The sequence below is a fragment of the Canis lupus genome, chromosome 25 (assembly GCF_011100685.1).
Source record: "Canis lupus familiaris isolate Mischka breed German Shepherd chromosome 25, alternate assembly UU_Cfam_GSD_1.0, whole genome shotgun sequence".
Lineage (NCBI taxonomy): Eukaryota > Metazoa > Chordata > Mammalia > Carnivora > Canidae > Canis > Canis lupus.
In genome coordinates this window covers 38758436-38780398 of record NC_049246.1, presented here as the reverse complement: position 1 = coordinate 38780398, position 21963 = coordinate 38758436, and the positions used below count along the sequence as shown (strand labels likewise).

At 37.5% G+C, this 21963-nt stretch overlaps 1 protein-coding gene and 1 pseudogene across 3 annotated transcripts in view; one reads left to right on the top strand and one right to left on the bottom strand.

Moving 5' to 3' along the window:
- Window positions 1-21963, bottom strand: part of NYAP2 (neuronal tyrosine-phosphorylated phosphoinositide-3-kinase adaptor 2) — a 261272-nt gene that overhangs the window by 194336 nt on the left and 44973 nt on the right. The gene's annotated exons all lie outside the window — the stretch shown is intronic.
- Window positions 8182-8333, top strand: LOC119877552 (annotated as a pseudogene).

The following is a 21963-nucleotide window of genomic DNA, read 5'->3' as shown; positions in this document are numbered from 1 at the left end:
CACAATTAGAAGAAGCTTCTCTTCTTGTCCTTTTCATCTCCTTCAGGTCTTCATGGCTTCTCCTCTTTGTCACTAGACTGGTGGATATTGCCAGACTGACTGGATTATTTAAGAGAGGATGGGTTTGTGCATCGCTGTTAATTTTTTAAAATCTCCCTTTATGATACCTCTTTTTCTCAGTGATTTTCTATTGTCTAGGTCTGAGCTTCTCCATTTATCATTCAATCATATTCTTAATCTGAATGCCAGTAGTTTGTTCACTTGAACTGAACCTGGGTTTGAATGACCTTACTTCAGTATTTGTCTATTTCTGTGTTTCTTCTCTTCTGACAGGGACACCACTCATATGGGATTCAGGGCTCACCCTAATTTAGTACGACCACATCTGAACTTTATATCTGCAAAGGCCTTATTTTCAAAGGTCACATTCACAGGTATCAAGGGGTTCGTACTTCAACATATCTTTTGGAACGACACAATTCAACCAGTAACAAAATACTAATCTCTCAAAGCTTGACACATGCCCTAACTCCATCAAGAAGATTCTTCTCATTTCTTTAGTTTATACATCTCTAAATTTTCAGGCTGATTCACTGTAGGCATGAACTCTGATGGGTTTGTTCATCCCTTTATTCCAGGAAACTGGAGTAGAAGCCGATACATAGTAAGAACTCAGTAAGTATTTGTTGAATGAATGCCTATATTCAGCAAGTGAATGAATTTATACCGTATAATTCGGTTCTCTTTTTGTATGCAATGGCACAGTGTTACTTGCTTTATTTAAATTGATTGCTTTTCGAAAAGAATCTGAATTACATTATTTTACCTGTTTTCTATCTCAGAGCCATAGAGTTCAGCCCGGAATTCCCACATGGCTGATAATCTGATAAATGCTTTGCTAATTGATCGGTCTAGAAAAATCTGATTGAAAGGCAGTGAGACATCAATAGTCTATTCAGAGGCATTTAAAAAAAAAAGTGGAGGTCTATTTCAGGCAGAAAAAGAAGCTGCTGAGGTGAAAGAAAAGACAAATAGATTGGTGATTGAGGTTTTATTTAGGCCAAATACAACCTCTCCCAATATTATAAAAGGCTCCAGATAGCTAGTTGATTAGAATTGTTTAGGTGCCATCTGGGCATATCTTTCAAACTTCGAGTTTTGATTTTTTTTTTTTTATAATATGTCTTTCTCTCCATTTGTATGTTTTATCAGAAAAATGATATGTATCTGTTTATATACCTACCCAATTTACTGTGAAACAGTACTTTAGAGTGGAAAATCATGAGAATAACTCCTGCAGCCTTGGCTATTAACTTTTCATAATTTCTAATCAGTTTCACAACGGGGAGCAGAGCAAGGCTAACACCTGGGGTCTTAAATATGACAAAGAATACTTGAAATAAAGAGAATTAAAATAATTTTCCCTCTTTGTATTAATGTTTGTGCTTAAGTAGTCCCTTTATCCTCAAAGTAGGCCCAAATGCTAATTTTCTTAACCCTGAAAGATATCTTCAAAATTTTACAGGCAACCAGGCCACCCACAGAAAATAAGCAAAATGAAAGAAAGTGCACACATTTCCCTAAGTCACAGATGGGGAAAAGGAAACACGGTTTGTCAAGAGGGCATGAATCTTTTGCAAATGTTTAAAGGAAAAATGTTTTGAAGAAATGGCATATTCAGAAAACATAGTGTATGTGTGTTATTTTTGTTCAGTGCAGTAGTGTGTGATAGCACAAAGAGGGCAGGCTCCTCTCCATGTTATCAGAATCTCTTGCCATGAAAGTGGCTGGTTAACACCACCAGCCCTACATTTGCAATGTAAATTAGCAAACAACATGATGCCTTCAATTGTAGGTGAACCTTAATAAGCCTGCTGATTGCTTCTTAAGAGTGCAGTTCTGTTGGTGCTTAAGGAATTGCTGAATGGTTGGGAACCTGTGCATTTTGTAAGAAACCCCACAAAGGGCAGAAGTTAAGTGTGAAAGAGAAGAATAAACACAATGATTGTGGTCAAGGAAAGAGTCCAGATTTTTGTCCACTGAAATGCATTCATGGGATGTCAACCGTATTTTTCAACAAAGCTCTCAAGGTCACAGCAAGTAGTTTGAGAATGTGCGTCGCTAAAGGAAACACCCAACAGGATAAATTCCTTCATGAGTCTGACCCAGAGGTATAATAGGTAGATACATATGTGCCCAGAGGAGGACAGAGGATACAAATGGGCCTGTCTGCTGCAGAGTCAGGTTCATGCATATGTAGAAACCTACTTTTAGATAACAATCCTGGCATTCAAGCAAAGGAGACTCCTTTTCTCCAACAATTGAAGAAAATTCACTCCCCACTTCTCATTCCTTTGCTCTTGATTTTATGGGAAAACGAAGTGAATTCACCATTCCCCTTAAAACAGCTCTTTTATGCACTTAAAATGGTATATATTTCATTGCCTTCCGCATATTGGATTCCCAAGTTCGTACCCTATCCAAGGGTGAGATGGAAATACTCATAACTTTTGTCAGTAATCGGATTAAAAGTCCCTAAATAGCTCATCTCCTACCGAGTCTGCTGCACAAATACTATCCCAAAATGAGCTGGAGCATTTTGGAGAGCTAGCAGCAAAGAGAAAGAGAAGTATGCATCACAGGCAAATCAGACTCTATTGCTCCTAGTACACACTCAATCAGTGATCATCTCTTCCCCTTTGCAAGATGATGGCACATCTGTGCCTCACTGTCATGCCTTTACCATCCCCCAAAGCACCAATGAGATAGAAAAACAATACAAAGGAGGACTAAAATTGAGAGCTTTCCCATAATCCATACACTTATAAGCATTAGAAAATTTCACATTGATAGAATTTTGGCTTCTTCTGATTCCAGAAGATCTGGTGACAATGGGATCACAGGTCCTGATGCAGAAATAGGCTGGAGATGAGTTTGGTGCCATCCCCTCAGGGTGCACCCCAGTTGAGTGCAAACAGCACCCCTTTCTATTAGGTCAGAAGCAGACTGCCTCCACCCTTTGTGCCATTTTCCAGGCTTCTCAAGGTCTTATTGTTTTGTGTTGTTTCTTATGCAACAAATGTCTATTCACTTCCTTGCATCTCCTCCACAGATCTGACTCTCTGCTTTGCCCCAAAGTGTCATGACATTAGGTCATGAAGCAGATTCTGAAATGTTGAAGGATAGACTGAGGATGTTTCTCAGGCAGTGCCCTTCAGGAAGGCCAACACTAGGGGAAGAGAAGTGGAGGGGGGAAAAGCTAAAATGGGTAGAGGCAGAGGTCCAGCTAAGATGTGGTCCCGAAATAGCCTGGACTCCCTTAGGGAGCTCTGGAGCTCAAAGGGCTGTCCAAATTGTCCTGAGTTTGGTTTTTAGGCCCCTCTTCTAACAGTTGCTGGATGTGCACTGCCCCCTGCTGATGCACTCCCAACAGCTGGTAGGAAAAGTTTCCCCTTGAAATAGCTCTGTGCAGGGCTGAGGGCATCACACCTGAGGAGCCAGTTTGCTCGCACCTCATCCACCAGGGCCTCCCATCTGACCTAGCATGGAAGGTCATTGACAGGTCTTTGCTATATTAGGACAACTGCTATGAGGACTCAAGCTTCTAGAATTCTGAAGTCACCAGGATGGCCTATCTAGCCTTTTCTCTATATAAACAGAGTCCTCCAGGATTCCTGAAATGCACACTGGTTATAATCCACAGCCAAATAAACTGCTGTGCTGATCCTGCATCTGCCCACCACTCTAACACCTGAATGTTTTCTGAGTCCTTTGGAAAAGACCTAATGAGGAGTTTTCTGGGTGGGTGTAAAGGAAAGGACAAGATGATATGGGAAATAATGACTTCACATGATTTGATTGAAAGCAATTTTGGACAAACTGGCACAATTAAGTATAGGTTTAATCACTTCCTGGTGACTCTAGAGTATACTGGGGGTAAGTTCCCCTACCCTGAAGAGTTTGCTATTACAAATAAAGCCAAATAACATGTTTTTTTTTTTTTTTTTAGAGTAAGAATTCTGAAAATGGCCCAACTTATTAGCAAATAACATGTTAGTCAAAGATACATTGAAGTTAAAAATACGTTTAAAAAAGTATGATTGATTGATGACCTATTCAGTTTGACAAAATTATTTCTGCAAATGTGATTGCCTTTCTAATCTGCTGCAAATCATTCCAAATGCCAGAGATGGAACTAGGCTTGTCTTTATCCCACACTCCAGCACACCAGCAGCCAAATTCCTGTCCAGAGTTGGTGAGATGCAGGCTTAAGTCTGCCCTTACCAATGCTTATTTGGGATTTAGAGGGCAGAACCATTTCACACAGAGATAAAACTGAGGCAAACATCTAGATCACCAGTCTACCTCCTCATTTACCTGGCCTGCTTCACTATGTAACTTACACATCTGATCCCAGGAGGTTATTTGAGTTTGAATCTCCTGCACTGTAGGTTATTAATCTTTAGAACCAATTGATCACAACTATTTTAGAACAAGTATGAATCACTAAGATTGAATGCATAAATAATCTAAATCAACATATTAAAATGCTCTTGGGGTGCCTGGCTTGGTCAGTTGGTAGAGCATGCAACTCTTGATCTTGGGGTCATAAGTTTGAAGCCACATTGAGTGTAGAGATTACTTAAAAAAATAAAATCTTGGGCAGCCTGGGTGGTTCAGTGGTTTAGCACCGCCTTCAGCCCAGGTCGTGATCCTGGAAACCCGAGATGGAGTCCCACATCGGGCTCCCTGCATGGAGCCTGCTTCTCCCTCTGCCTGTGTCTCTGCCTCTCTCTCTCTCTCTGTCTGTCTCTCATGAATAAATAAATAATTTTTTAAAAAACTTTAAAAATAAATAAATAAAGTGTTCTTGGCAGGTATGGACGTATGCCACTGGAACATGAAATGGGTCAGTTTTTCAGTGCACCAATGAAGCTACTGGATAGGGCTCCAAATACTATTCTAATCTGAATAGAACTCAGAATTACTAAAATTGCTTCTATTGCCTTACATTCTGTTTCGAGTCATCCAGATTTACAAAGCCAGAGATTTCACTGTAGTTTAGGGAAAATCATATTTCTTTGGAGCTGGCCTGGAAATACATGATCTAATAAGATCAAGAAGATGAATAGCAGACATGTTTCTCCTCTGACCCAAATATAACATTATCAGAGTTATAAAGCCATTCTTCGGGATGGAAGAATTGGAAACTGGAGTCTTCTAGTCTGAGTGGGTACATTTGGTCAGGAAAAGAAGCAAAACTTATCAAGACACGCAAAAAAAGGTGAAGTCAGGTCTCAATGAAAGAATGATGAGGGCAATGGAGAGGATGCAGCAAGAAAGTGAAAAATGAAAAGAAAGGAGGGAAAGGTATCCTTCATTTCATTCCTTAAATCCAAATTTTAGTATCTTATTTTATAGCTTCGAACTTTTCAATTCAAGTTTGGTAACAAACACTGGCATATACACTTATTTAGAAATCTCTGGAGAAATATATGTAGAAGAGCAAATCTAATTAATTAAACCTCCATATTCATTAAATAAACCTATGCAAATGTGCAGCATATATATACATGACATGCGTTTATATGTTTAAGTTTATTTAATTAGATATTATATTTTTACAGGACGCACATGTAGACTTCAGGGGGGAAATCACTTTCTAATTAGGATCAAGCGTTTTGGAAATTTACATTTCTAACTAATTAGTGTTGATGTTGAGACACCCACATTTAATTATACTGCAATCTGTTGCAGAAGAAGATACATGTTTTGACTCAAATAAATAATACAACAAAGGTACATAAATTATTGTCTTTCCTAAGTTAATAGTGACACTAGCTTAATTTTTTAAGTCTATAATAATTGTTATTATCATCAATAATTCTAACCTTGTCAATCTTCACTAATAGATCTACCCACTAGTAATTATCAACAGAAAACACAATGATTTGATTGTTTCTGTCAAGAAATCTTCTCCCATCTCCAATTCTCCAATGGAATTTTAGAACTATCCTAGCTAGATCCCCTTCCTGTCCTATGCTGCCTCTCAAAATAAAAATACAGTAGAAGCTACAAAGCCAAAAAAGCAGGACAAAGACATCTGGGGCCCCATGAGGAAAAGCGAAAGGTGGAAGTTATAAGTACTTTATCTCCATAAACACAGAAAGAGACTAATTTCTCTTTCAAACTCACTCAGCCTTCTAATCCCCAAAGTTTATTCCAGGAACAGATTTTTCTCTACTGGTCCATCCCTAGCATACCCTGTAGTTAATTCTTTCTTCTGTAAAGTATATGTTATTTTCAGCTAAGTGTTCAAATATCACTTTACAAGGACAATGAGAAGAGATGGATGGAGGATTGCGCACAGCAGGCTAGGAGGCAATTTCAGTGCTACACATGTATGGAAAGATTCCTTGATATGTTCTCAAGTCCCTGGCACATTTTGGCACAGACTCTCTGGGCTAGAATTTAAGATAACATAGTGAGACACCTCCTCACATAGAACAAATGAATAAGGGACATCTGGCATTTATTTAGGGAAATTCATCATCAACTTTAAGAAGTGTTTACATGGGGAAAAATAACTTTGGTGGAGAATATGAACTACTCTCACCATGCCATGAAGTCACCAGGAGTGGTTTGGGTCACTTATTACTGGGCACAATAAATCCATCCACAGGAACAGTACACTCATCCTCTGTTTTCCAAACGCCAAATTTAAATTCCAAAATGAAGATTTGACAGAGCCTAAATCTGGCCATCTTACACTAAAAAGAAAATGAGGAAGGACTGAAATGAGCATGCCCAGACTCCTCCTTCCCAATGGGTCAATCCAAGAACAGCCCCACTTCTCCTGTGTTCAGAGAAAGCCTAGAAATGTTAAATTCAGAGATCTCCCTTCACATGACAAGAAATACCAGGATCAGAGAATTATCCCAACATGAAACTATAAATGTATAACCAAATGTGGCTTCATTATATAACTTAGTAAATCTCCTAATGAAATAAAATTAGAAAGATTTTTTGAAGTCAGTAGATTCTGAGTGATTTTTTGGTAATAATTTTGTCAAAGTAAAATATCCATGAAGATCCACCACTAGCAATATTAACAGAAACTGTCATCCAAAATATAGCTAATATTTGATTAATAAGACATTGCTACCTTATTAATTGTAGATTATCTGTAAGGAAGGTTGGTAATCCTCCTGGAATCTCTTAAAAGCTAATATAATGAATGTTAATGCCTATATAAAAATATTGCTAGTTGGCTGGTTAATTAATTGATCGATCAGCATCCATTTCACAACTAAAGAAGAATAACTAAGACAATACCATCCTGAATCTTTCCACCTGCCTCTATTGCTAATACTCTCTAAATGCAGTCACACCCATCAGGGTGAGTTTCCAGGGCACCAGAGTACAAACATGATCCATATTTAATTAAAGCATGCATTTTTCATTTTCAAATGTATATGTGCTTAGTTATTCAATTTAAATTTCAGTGTATTAAAATAGTTAAATGGAAGTTTGTGTTAGTCTGAGGACAGTTTGTCCACTGGTAGAAAGAGACATTTATTTTCGCTCAACGGATATTTAGTGTGCTTAAAAAATAATACTGCGAGAGCACCTGGTGTGGGCAGAGGGTGCTACATTAGTCTACATTAGTCATTGTGGGTTACAATGATGAGTAGGACATCCTAACTCTAAGTTAACCTACATCTTAATCTCAACACTACGTTGTACCAAATTCTGGTGAGGAAGAAAGATATACAAATAACAAGAGCACAATGTTAAATTCAAATAAACAGGAAATATTTAAAAATATACATAACTTAATATCATTTCTATCAACAAGTTAAATAGTTCAGCTATAGGAGGTACTAGATGAATCTCTCTCTTTAAGGGGAGTGATACTCCCCTTTAAGGGCAGGAAGTAACCACTCTTCACTGGCTCTACTTCTTAAAAATGTGAGTGAAGATGGATCTTTCTGTTTCTAAAAGGATATGAGGAAACTAAAAAGAGACTAAATATGAGGTTATAAAACTAGAAGCAGAGATGACCAATGAAAACTTTAACAATGGCATTCAAGTGAATTGTGTTATTTATGTCTAAGAAAGGAACTGCTATTCACTCTCTCCATATAGGTCTGCAGAGAAATTCATCAAGAATTAGGTTAGAGCTTTGCGCAGTGGCAGTATCGTAGCCAATGAGGTTTATCCGAGGCGCGATTATTGCTAATTGAAAGAATTAGGTTAGAACTCGATTGTACCTTTTTGACTAGTTGGAAAGAAGGAACTAAACATTTATAGTTCCAATAAACCTAACATTGCAAGTTGAAATTTACAGTTGCTAAAGGTGGGACTTCTTGAATTGAAGCATTTAATTGAGCATCTGCTTCTCAGAGCTTTGGTAGAGGTGTGTGAAAAATAGTGAAAAGGAGCAGAGGCTCCTGCTCTGGGGGAACAAAATCTAGCAGAAATTTCTTCTTTAGAGTGACTTAAAGCTCAAAGGTATGTTTCCTCAGTATAAAGCAGCATTACTTTGTCTGACATTCAGATGACTCTAAGCCTTTGTTATATTCTATTAAAAGAAAAAAAATTGAAATGATCTTCCTTTCTAAATGAAAGGATTAAGGCTACACTGACATTCATCTGATCAAAAAATTTGGGAACAGATTTTCTTATAGACTCTGACTTGTATTTTGAAATCTTTAACAAAGCTACAAAGAATGCCTTAACCTATGTGTATTTTCTTAAATTATTCCTTAAGTGAATCTTCTTTGTACTCTGCGTAGTATTGTTTTTTTTTTTTTTCTTAAGCATCAGCAGAAATTAGTTCAGTTGTAACATTTAATCAGGTAACTAAAGAAATAGGAGGGAGAACTATAGCTCAGCTAATTACTTGCCAAAAAAACACCTTACAAATGATTCCACATTATTTTTGCCTGATCGAACACTTGTTTTAGAAACATCATATGTGAATACTGATGTCCTTGTAGATTCATTTGGGTATTAAGATTGTTGTTTTCCTCTCGTGATGTTTGATACGGAAAAGCAAATGTTTCATTAAGTACTATCCTTTTTCCTACCTGCTGCCACATGACCTTTGGTCTTGGTTAACATGATAATGAATTACATTTATCTCTGTGTATTCACAAATATACTCCTGAGACCAATAAAATGGCATATGGCATAATTGAGTCATCTGTGCAATCATAATTATTATTAGCTAAATACATTCAGCCTGGTGAAGTTGACAAGAGCCCATGTTGTTCTTTGCACTCAAGGGTTATGATGTTCTGTTCCTTGGTTTAGGTTTAATCATAGTTTTTCCTATTTTCCTAGTAGTATATACTTTAGCAGTATCTGTAGTATAGGGTCAGAGGTTTTTTTACTTTTTTTGATTTTTTAAAAGATTTTTATTTATTCATTTGAGAGAGAAAGAGGGAGACCAAGAGTCTGGGGGAGAGGAAAAGGAGAGGGAGGAGCAGATTCCCCATTGAGCTGGGAGCTTGATGCAGGTTTCAATCCCAGGACCCAAAGATCCTGACCTGAGCCAAAGGCAGATGCTCAATCATCTGAGCCACCTAGGCGCTCCATTTATTTGATTTTCAAAGATAACCACAGTAAGAATTAAGGTGGGATTAATTCAAAGTGCTTTTTTTCTTTTATCAATAAAGGAGTGTGTTATCAAAAGACTGGGAGACTCTTCTATACACTACTAATAAACATTAGCATACCTTTAGCAAAAAACCTGGGGTCCTCTTTAAAAGAATGTTAACAATTGACATTAAATCTATAGTATAAAATACTGTTCTGCATTAATTTGATAGCTGAGTAGAGACCAAACACTAGGCACATGACAGTGATTGGTATAGGAAAAGCAAAGCCTGTATACTGCCCTCACTCTGGAACAGTGTTGGACCAGTTTCAGGCACATACCAGGTCTTGATAAATACATACGGAATCAATGATAAAGGAAAGAATGGAAGGAAGTGGCAGAGACAGAAAATCAAGCCAAAATTATGTTCTCAGCCTCTGAGTAGAAGATGCCAGGATGCAAGTCCAACAAGTATCAGATCGTGGGCTATGAATCAGAGCCAACAGGATAAAACTATCAGTGACAAATGGTCCATCAGGACGTGTGATCCCATGAAGAAAGTCTGGTTGGGAGTGACTCAATTTACTGAGCCATATCTGGTTGGCTTCAAGTTATTTTTGTTTGTTTGTTTGTTTGTTTATTTACAAGAGCAATGTAAGCCCGTTGCTAATTAAACAGTAGACACTCATGAAAATGTAATGTGTGATAAATGTCTTTCATCTGAAAACTCCACAAAGTAATTAAAGTGGTTGTTTCTGTATGCTTGGATTCTAGGAGGCCAACCTTCCTGGTAAATAAATATGTTCAATCTTATATGGACCAGTGCTTCTGAAAATCTGAGAGCTACTCACACAATTCCTGACGAAGAGACTAGGCCCACCACAAGACTCTTTCAGCATTATTTTCTAATGATAATTTTATGCATCACCTAATCAACATTAAAATCTTAAGATCTTACTGATAATTTTAAATTAGTTTAATGAATGCTGAGCCTCTCAACTAAGTGTAGAGGAGACCCTACAATCCTCATAGGGTCCATGAGTAGGTATGAAAATTAAACTGACAGATTAATGGGAGAAAAGCACCCAAATTTATTTAATATAAGTTTTACATGACCTGAGGAAATAAAGACCTGAAGAAATGGCAAAACCTGCTTGCTTTTGTATTAGGTTGAACAAAGTAAGGCAATTGTGAAACTGTGCCTGATTATGTGGTGAGAGTAAAAGAAATGAAGAATTATCTAACAAGGTCCATATATATAGTATTCTTGAAGTCCCAAAATCTTGTGCTTGAAGATAAAAGTGTCTTTATTCCTCCCAATACAGAAGCGTGCCTTGAACATGAGAGCTGTATCTCCTGCTTTCAGGAAGGTCAGGGTGCTCTGGTTGCACCCACTGTTTCCCAAGTAACTTTAGTTCAAAATAACCAATATGCCAAAGTGGCATGTTTAGGGTGATGTACTCTAAACTCCTTCAAAAGCAACAAGCTTCCCAACCATTCCCACCAAGTCATCCTAAAACTGGAGGAGTGTGAAAGTTTGATCCCAGAGGTTTCTGAGAAGACCCTACAAATTATTATTTTTTTCTTGATTTTTCCCTTTAATTTCTATGATACTGTTTCATTTTCTTCAGAATGTATCCCCTTGAAAATCTAAAAATAATAAAGGCTTTAGTAGGATACACCATGTTTATAGGTGTTACATTTTATATAGGATTGTCACATTTGTGCGTAAAATCAAGCACATTTATACCCCAGTTTCAGAGAAAGCTATTTCCAACCTGGCCCAAAGCTGATAAACCGTATGATCAATTATGAGGAAAACTTCTTTGCAATATGTATTGAAAGGGGTATGCCATTCATCATTTCTGAGACTTTTTCATATCAAATGGTGTCTTGCACAGATAATAGATAGCTGAGAATATGAATACAAATATCGACATAGGTCCGAGGCTCGTGATTTGGATGTGCGCTGCATGGCCAAGTGTTAAGATACTTACTCAGCAAGGACAAGTGTTTCCTATTGCTCCTGTAACCAATGACCACCAACTTAGTGGCTGAAACAACCCAAATTTATTTTCTTGCCTTTCTGGGGTTCAGAACAGTGGAATGAGTCTTTCTGGTCAAAATTAAGGTGTCTACAAGAGAATCTGTTTTTTTGTGTTTTTTTACCCTTTCCAACTTCTCAGCCTGTCTCGTTTCCTTCATTCTAACCTTCCTCAAGTTCTGAAGCCGGCAATGGACAGTTGGAGTTTTGCCCAGGTCCCATCCCTCTGACTCTTCTGCCTCTATTTAAGGACTCTTTGATTACATCTTGTACACCCAGATAATCCAGAACAAGCTCTTTATTTTACAATCAGCTGTTAGCAACCCAAGTTCCACCTGTAACTCCTATTCCATTTTGCTATATAATATAACATATTCATAGGTCCCAGGATTAGGACATGGACATCTTTGGGGAGCCATTATTCATTCTCCCATGCTAAAGTTCGAGCCAATATCACCGTCAAAACTGAATGCCTGGGCACTAGAAAAAATCTGTAATTTTCTGAAAAAATTATTATTGAGATTTATTTCAAAAAATCTAGCTGTAGAATTTTCAAGTTTTACATTGTAACACAAGAGCACTCATTTCTTTGTTTAAAAAATTAATAGATTGACACTTCTCCTGGAAAGTGTCTTATGTGACCTTAAAGAAATTACATACCTGAAATTATAAAACAGTAATTAAAAGTTATTTCATTGGCTCTAGTGTTAAAATAATTCTCTTAGAATTCTCATCCGGTTTTTCTATGACATATTTGTATTTATTGTCACAAGCATTAATTATCACAGGCAGGATTTCATATTCTTCAAGATAGGCACCATGTGGAAGTTTCCTAGAAGTAACAGAATCCCAGGTCCTACCCAACTGAATCAGAATATGAATGTTTACAAGATCCCTGGCTGATTTGTGAGCAGATTAAAGTATGAAAAGCACTGCTATAACAGAGTCTCTCGCTTAATGTAAACATTTATATTAGCTGTCAGTATGTTTCCCTGTTTACTTAACTGTTTAAAAGGCCTTCTTTAATGTTTTGTGCATAAAATTAACAGCTTTCATAATCATAGTTTTTTTTTTGGTGCAATAATAAACAGTTCTACTTCACATCATTAATATAATTTCAAGCTTTAAAGACAGAGAAGGACTCACATTCTGAGTTATATCTAGGATGCTCACCTGTATTTGAAAGTGAATATGCAGAGGTAATTACACCAGAGAACTGACTGATAAGCCCTATTTTATCACTGACCTGGGATATGAATTGGATTTGAAAGTATCCTAAAGGGGATCCCTGGGTGGCTCAGCGGTCTGGTGCCGGGCTTTGGCCCAGGGCGTGATCCTGGAGACCCGGGATCGAGTCCCACGTCGGGCTCCCTGCGTGGAGCCTGCTTCTCCCTCTGCCTGTGTCTCTGCCCCTCTCTCTCTCTCTCTCTCTCTCTCTCTCTCTCTCTCTCTATATATATATATATATATATATATATATATATATATATATATCATGAATAAATAAATAAAATCTTTAAAAAAAAGAAAGTATCCTAAAAAGTCTCCATGGTTGACTATACACAAATTTTAAAATTCTGGGAATTACAGTGACACAGGCATTTGGTTACTCTGCCATCCAAAGGCCAAGGATACAGTCCAAGTTAACGTAGATTTTAGCATAGCACTGAAGTTGAAACTGAACTGTGGTGTGTGTGTGCACGTGTGTGTATTCGTTGATTTTCTTGTCCTTTAACACTGATTTGGAAAGGAAACAAATCAAAATAAACAATAACAAAAAATTAATCAACTTAACACCCCAGGCGCTCTTTGGCTTCTTCATTGAGAATAAATCAAATCGAATGGGAAGCTCTAAAGTTGTTCTTACGTATCTGAGAAGCTGTCAAATGGAAGAAGAATGAGAAATGTATGGTAAAGCCCTCAGGGGTAAAACTGAGACAAATGTGAAAAAGTTATAGGAAGAAGGATTTCATTTGTCTTAAGAAATAATTTTCCAACCATCCCAGAGAGCTGTCCAAGGATAAGATGGGCTGCCTTGGGACCTAATGAATTATGTTCTGGCGAAGGTGTTTAGCTTTGGGCAGAATGACCATCTGAAATGGGTGCTGCAGAAGGGATTCAAATTTCATTTGGATGATTAATAACAATGGCTAACATTTATTGAGCCCTTCTGAAGAGTCTGGTACAAGGTGGATGAAACTTACAACCTCAATTTGCTTACTCACAACTCCGTCAGATGGATGCCATTTTAAACAGAGACCCAGAGAAGTGAAAGGACTTCATCTAAATGTGCAAGTCATGAATGACAAGGACAGTATTTGAATTCAAGTCCCTCAGATTATAGATACTTGGAATGAAGAGGTATAAGCTTGGACCCTCCTTGCCCATCAACCAGAGAAATGTTTCCTGGTAATTTGTGCTAAAAAGCAGAGAATTACTCTAACTTTTAAGAATGAGACTTTCATTTCACTGCTTCCACCTTATTTGACATGAGTAAATCATTCAATATCTCTCAATACGATTTATGGACAAAAGTGAGTATGTGTGTATCTATGGATACAGATAACAGATAACAGAGACAAGAAAGTGGGGTTTGACCTACTGCACTCCACAGTGATTGAGAGGATTGAACAGGTTAATGGAAACTAACTTGAGCATGTGGTTTAGAAGGAATTCACAAAATGTTTGTTGAATGAATGTACAAATGAATAAACTTTCCATTCTTAACATATCTTGCAACAGAGTTTAAAAGCCAAGAAAAAAACATTGCTTGGATCATTATTTTATGTTTCATTTATTAAATGCCACAGAAATTTGTTGCTAAGTAAAGTAAGGAGTGTGGGCCGCATGAGGTTTTGTGATCAATTTGAACTGGAATTAGCCAGTAGTTCCTATCAGCTATAAAGTGCTCCACCTGTTACTTTAAATTACAGTCTTCGTAATGGTTTCCGTAAAGTATACATCATCTGTTTGGTCTGGTAAATGCATTCACCCTGTATTATATTTTTTTAAAAGGCAAAGCAATAATTTCCAGCCTCTAAATTACTCTTACAGATAGTGATGGAGTTTTGCCAGATCTAAGTCTTCATAGTATAATAATAATAATTAAAAAAAACCCTCAGTTTCATTTAAGTGCAATGAAGTAATTATCTGTATAAAACAGGTACATTTTGTGTTCCTACATACATAATTATGAAAACAAGGAAACTGTTAATATTGTAAGATCAAGGGCATTTAAAATAAAATGAAGGCTTTCCTCAGCCACTATGAATAAGAACAGATGGTGCACAGAGTTCCAAATGGAACCCAATAACTTCTTATCTTTCTGGTGACTGGCAGTTGTGGTTGGATTTTCTGTATCTATTACTTCCTTATTTTGCTTCCCTATTCTCTCCAATGCCAAAACATCAAATCCTTCCATCACCTGTTCCAATCTTCCTTTTTAATTTAACTAATTTATTTTATTTTTTCTTTAGCATTTGCAAAAGTGACCTATTGCTTTTGCTAACTCATAGTTAGGCATCCTTATGTGGCCATGACACCCCTATTTTGCTTTTTGGTCCTCCCCTCCCCTTATCTCTATAGTATTTTCTCACCTATTTCAAGGATATTCTCAGGCAAAGCATTCAGGGTTGGCCAGAACATGAAAGTCTCCAGGCCATCGTGATGGTTTAAGGATGATCAGTTAAAACCATGACTTGGAAGAAGACATACCCGTTCTACTGGTCCTCAACTGGGAAGTTTTAGATACCCCATGGTTCCAGACAGGTGATGGAAATCTAGAGAGATGGAGTCCTAACATTACAAGATTAACGCTTGTGTAGTATTTACAGTGTGTCAGGCACTGTTGTGAGCACTACACGTGTGTAAATACATCATTTTGTTGGTTACAACAGCAATATTCTCATTCTACAGTTCAGGAAACTGAGGTATAGTTTTTAGGGATGTCAAAGGACACACAATTACCAAGTGAGTGAACCTGAGAAGGTGCCTCACCTTTACCACTACCTTCTCCCGCCTCTTCAAGTGCCATCATTTGAGCTGAAGCCAGTTGGATTACTGTGGATTTCATTTCATTGAACCAAAAACTCCCACTGAGACATTTTGACTTGGGTTTGCCAACACTGCTAATACCCAGACCAGTCTCCTCAGGAACAAGATGTGTCTCATGAGTTTTACTCTTCATATTTACTGACTTTGGAAATACTCCACTAACTCTAATCTTTCTGGCTGAGCGTTTTCTACTAAGTCTTATTTCGAGCATGAAGCCTTTCCTTGCTCACTCCAGTGTGCAGTGTTGCTCCCTACTTTGGACTTATAAACCTGCACCAAGGTAGGGCTGGTGGTGATCTCCTTCACACTACTAACTTATTTTGTTTCTTCTAATGTCTATATCATTTTCTTCCAAAATAAAATACATGTCCTTAAGGTAAAGGCTAACATCATGTATTATTTCCTTTGATTCCTCAGGGCAAATCATACAAAATTGATACCTAACAAAAATTTGTTAGGTGTCAGATTATCAGAGCTAGTTATGGTGCATGAAAAAATCAGAGTTTGGCTTAGCAACTATGTATTGGGCATTTTAAAATGAAAATGCATTTTAGAAGGAACCATTCATTCTAGCGTCAATTTTGTTTTTGCATTATATACATCTAATGATATGGTAACACTGCTAATTACTGCATAGTTTTGCTACATCAAGAATCAATTCTCAGGACACCTGGCTCAGCAGTTGAGCATCTGTCTTCAGCTCAGGGCATGATCCTAGGGTTTGGGATCGAATCCCGAATCGGGCTCCTTACCCGGGAGCCTGCTTCTCTCTCTGCCTATGTCTCTACCTCTCTCTCTGTGTGTCTCTCATGAATAAGTAAATAAAATTTTTTTAAAAAGAATTAATTCTCATGTCCTCAAATATCTGGTAAATCTTTCCTCCTAGTGAACTACAGCTCATCTCTACAGCATTGCAAGAGTTCTTCATTGTAAGGCATGCTAGGGTTTACACTATATAGAATATTGTTCCATCTGATCCTCACAACAACATTATGAGGTCAGTACTATTACTTCTCCAACATAGTCAAGGAAAATTAGATTCAAAGATAAATGATCGCCAGTGTGGACATCTACCATTATAATGTAAACCCTTACACATACACCTGAACTCATTCTACTCTTCTATTTTATTATTTTGTGGCCAGGAGAATATCTGTCACATAGTCAGTGCTCAATAAATATGTATATTTTGCTTGACTTGCCCTTATCTGCCTTCATTCTTAAAGATATATTCAGTGTGTTATGTTGAATACTACAAGATACAATGAGATGCTATAACAAACAGACATTTCTACGGTCCCCAAGGAATTCAGCATACAGTTTGTAGAGAAATGATCTCTTATAAACACATACATATCCTTTTCACTCACCAGAGTTGGTGCAGATCTGAATGTATACCAACCACAAGGGCAACAAATAGAAACAAAGATCACAGTTTGCAAACCAACTTTAAAATTAACAACCTAAACTTAGAAATATTGCTCATTGAATCCCTGCTGGCTAATTTTGATTCTGAAGCATGACAAAGATGAGGACTTGCCACCATTCAGTGCTTCTAAATAGTGAGGATAATTTCAAAGCTTGGAAGGTGTAACTAAAAGTGTGAGCTCTCTTTCAGAGGACAGTAGAACCAGAACACTGGCATTGAGAATTGGATGCATCTGTGCACATCCACAAGAATTGTAAACACATATATTAACTGGGTTCTGGAAATCAATAATTCAGAAGCATTCATAGCCCATAACTTTATTAAAATACGCTTCTTAAGGGCTGATTCACTATCATACTTCTTTCTTAAAATGATTAGTAAATGGGGCGCCTGGGTGGCTCAGTCTGTTGAGCATCCAACTCTTGATTTTGGCTCAGGTCATGATCTCAGCATCATGAGATCAAGGCCCACGTTGGGCTCCATACTCAGTGCTGAATCTCCATACTCAGTGAGAATCTCCACTTGAGATTCTCTCTCTCCCTCTTCCTGTGTCCATTCCCCCCCTAAAATAAATAAGTAAATATTTTTTAAAAACTTATCAGTACAGAATGGGCACATTAATTCAAGTATTTCATTATAAAAGAGATATTCACTTACATACCCTAACATCTTTCTCCACCACCTCGTCCCCTGAATATTTTGATTTAAATACATCTCCCTCTGTTTCCTACAATTCCTCTGCTCTCTTTCAAGTGTGACCCTCCACCATCAGAGCCACGTCACTCTCTCCTGATCTTTAACAATTATTGATGACTGTCGCTGGATTGCAGCTTGTGTCCTCAAAAGCAGGAGGTGGTGTGTTAATTGCCTGAAAGGATTCCAACTCCTCCACTTGGCCTGCTGTCTCTCTCCTTTTTGCTTTTCTACCAAAAGGCTTTCTTTACTCTGCTTTCACAGAGCTGGATCCGTCATTAACCGTCCCTAGCCGTGTACTAGTATTTTGCCAGCAAAACTGAAAAGGCCGATCTCAGGTGGCAACAAACCGGGACAGCTTCGCAGGTTCCTTTGCTTTCCCATCACAAGTTCAATCTCCCTAAATTCCACTTCAAATGGAATCCCCACCTGAGTTCTTTTTAAACTACAGATCAGACCCGAGAACATCAAGAACATTCACAGCAATTACATTTGTCTGAAGGGCTGTTTGGAGCTGCTCTCACTGTATTCAGATTCCTTTATAATCTCTTGGTCAGGGAGCTACGAGTTCAAATGGCTCATATTGAATTAAGCATAAATGATGCGGTGGAATGCAGAAGGCATCGATTTTACCATTCCCTGGCTGTTTCCAAGTTCCTTCTAGTTTAGTGCTCTGAGTGTCACAGATTTATTGTATTTGATCTCTCAACCTCTTCCATCTAATCATTTTGTCTGATTCTTTCATCCATTCTATATTAATTTAAAGAATTGACAGTAGATTTGAGGTCCTTAACCTTCAAGTTTGGAATGCACTCAGCATTTTTCTTATTTATATTTTCTTATTTATAGTGTCTGTCCAAGGCTAGCATCTTACCCCAGATTTGGGGGTCATGACACAAATTACTTTTATGCATAGACAACATATATTGTTTTAATAACAAACTCTCAAGATCTATGTGATAGAGTTGGCCTTTATTTGATATTAGTATCAAATATGTTAGGATATTTTAAGATTAACAGATTTTGTCTTGTTTTGTTCTTTAAAGATTTATTTATTTGTTTGTTTATTTTAGAGAGAGACAGAACACAACCGGGGAGGGGGGGAGGGAATGAGAGAGAGAGAGGGAGAGGGAGAATGAGAGAGAGCAAATTACCCACTGAGTGAGGAGCCCGATGTGGGGCTCAATCTTGTGACCCTGAGATCATGACCTGAGCTGAAATCAAGAGTCAGATGTGCCACCAAGGTAACCCAAATTAACAGGTTTCATATATAAATAATTTTATAAATAGAAATTGTGTAACAAACAAACGTGTTTAGCCAAACCTGATGGAGGTTAGATGATCTGTTATGGAGGGCGCCTGGGTGGCTCAGTGGTTGAGAGTCTGCCTTTGGCTCATGTTGGGATCCCAAGATCCTTTGCTGGGAGCCTGCTTCTCCCTCTGCCTATGCCTCTCTCTCTCTGCATCTTGCATGAATAAATAAATAAAATCTTTAAAAAAATCTGTTACGGAAATGAAGGAACAATGTGGTCTGTGCTAAGGTGAAAGAGGACAGTTCCAACAGATTACCCAAATGGCCTTGCATGTCTCCCTCTAGGCTAACATACACAAGGCTGGACTGTGGTCTTCCTGGAGTCTTGGCACAACTCCCTGCAATTTCTGCTGTAGCCAGTGGAGGTAAGCAGTCTGGTGAGCAGCTATCTTCCCCCCCCCCCCCCCCCCTCAGGCTGGAGATGCAGAGTTCCCTATAAGTCTGCAAAACCACTTGGCTATAGTTTAGTATTGGCTTCTCGATGTAAGAGATAACTGCTTACACTGCCTCTCATATGGCCTATCCGGTTCAGAGTCGTCCTGTTGGACCAGGGGCATGGAGAGCAAACATCACACCCATCTTGACTTTTTTGTCTTGTATAAATGATAAACTGGCTGAATCCATTTGGGCTCCTTGTCTCCTTACCAGCCAAATGTAACAGCTGTAGTAGTTATCCTGGTGGCCCTGTTAATCATGACACTGCTGTATATGAACTGCTTTACCTCCATCCTACATATTTTCAAAGTCACCTAATTACTTAATTATCACAATAACTCCAGAAGTTTGGGACTAGTTTTATAGATGAAGAAATTTAGACAAAGAAAGGTTATTAGCCCAAGATAAGACTGAATGTCATCACTAATAAGTAAATAAAATATTTTATCAAAAATATTAGGCAAATTTATTTGACTTGCGTTTATATTTCATAGACTTCTTTAATGAAACTGTAGCATCTTTAATATTGTCTTTGCAATATTATAACACTTTTAGTATAATTCACTTTTGTTTTAGTGGAGTACCAAATTGGACTGCTCAGATTTTAAGTTATATGTATAGAGAGAGACTTAAAATAAAATATCTATATCTATCTATCTATATAGATAGATATAGATATTTTAAGAACCATCTTAAAAGATATCATAGGTCATATAAATCACACTTTGGCCATTCACGAGAGGATTCAATTAATGCAAATCCCAATATATACATGACTCAGTAGATTAAAGTATATAAATATATGTGCACCCAAAGTCAAAAAGTGATGAAGTGAGAGAGAAGCACTGTCTTTTCCAGATGGTGCCCTGAAAACTTTGTTATTTTATCTTAAGATCTGCTTTTTGGCTCCACAGAAATTCAAACTCGAATTAAGCACCAGAAATATCAGGAATGGCAGTGATTTTTTTTTTGAGAGAGGGAGAGACGAGGGGAGGGGCAGAGGAAGAGAGAATCTTAAGCAGGCTCCATGCCCAGCACAGAGCCTGACCCAGGACTTGATCCCACAACCCTGAGATCTTCACCTGAGCTGAAACCAGGAATAGGACACTTAAATGACTGAGCCACCCAAGTGCCCTGAGAGTGATTCTACATTCAATTGATGGTTTTTGTTATTCTCTCAATATTAAAAGAACAAATTTTTGATGCACTTTAGCAATCTGGGGAAGGTAGTATTTTGGCAAAATTGTGTACAGAAAATAAGTCAACATTTTCTAGTTAGAGTAGTTGAAACATCCAAAGATGTTATGAGTAACCCAAATATGTTCATAATGTTTTGCCACAGAAAACGTCAGTGATATACCTCTATAATATTTTTTTTAAAAAAAATACAACAGGTTTTGTAAATTAGGTTGTATGGACACAATTAAACTGCCATGTGACATAGATCGTAGCCAGGTCAATAACAAAAACCATGGACTAACTTTTTTTCATGCCATGTGTTTTGTGCTGGTAAGGGGAGAGAGAAGGAAAGTGTCCCAGATTTTCAGTATTTCTTTCTGCAACTTTTCTGGAAGAAGCAGATGAATAACACAAGTACTATCATCTTCTAACACGTTATTATGTATACTGTTAACATTTCCAAAGTAGACTGAAAAAATATCAGTGTTTCTAAGACCCCCTGTTGTTTCAGTATGGCATTATAAGTTGGCAACAAAATGACAGGAAGGTGACACTGTTCCAGTAACACCTGGCCAATAACTGGAGCCAACTCAGAAATCCACTTTCCTTTTCTCACCACAATATGAATTCTATAGATCCTTTATTATCAAAATAACACATCACATGCCTCAAGAAGTTACTCCAAGTAAATTAATTACATATCCTTCTCTTAATTTTGATTCCTGCATCTGATATTGCCATGTCCTGTGTGTATATATGTGTGTGTATAAAACTAATAAATCAAATAACTCAGGTGTGTATACAACTCAGGTTTCTACAGAACTCCTTTCGGGAAGATTTCACTTTTTAGAAACATTTCACTCTGTATCACAATTTTATATTCATATATGTTCACATCACTTTAAAATACCACAGATGGCATGGGACACAGATGGCATGTGCTAAGAGAAAGAAATGCTGAACTCAAGGAAGACGTAATTGCCAGTGCACATAATTTAATTCATATTGATTCTGGTTATGTTGGTAGAGAATACATTAGACCACACATGTTGAATTTCTATAGGAAGTATTGATGCCATTATGGAGAGAGGAAGCAAATCTCTCTGGGAATCAATGACTTGCACAGTAATTCTTTCTGAGTAGTTGGCTACCATTTGAATATTTTTGTTTCAGCCCTTTAAAATAATTCTAAGGTTATCTGGAAAAATTATTAC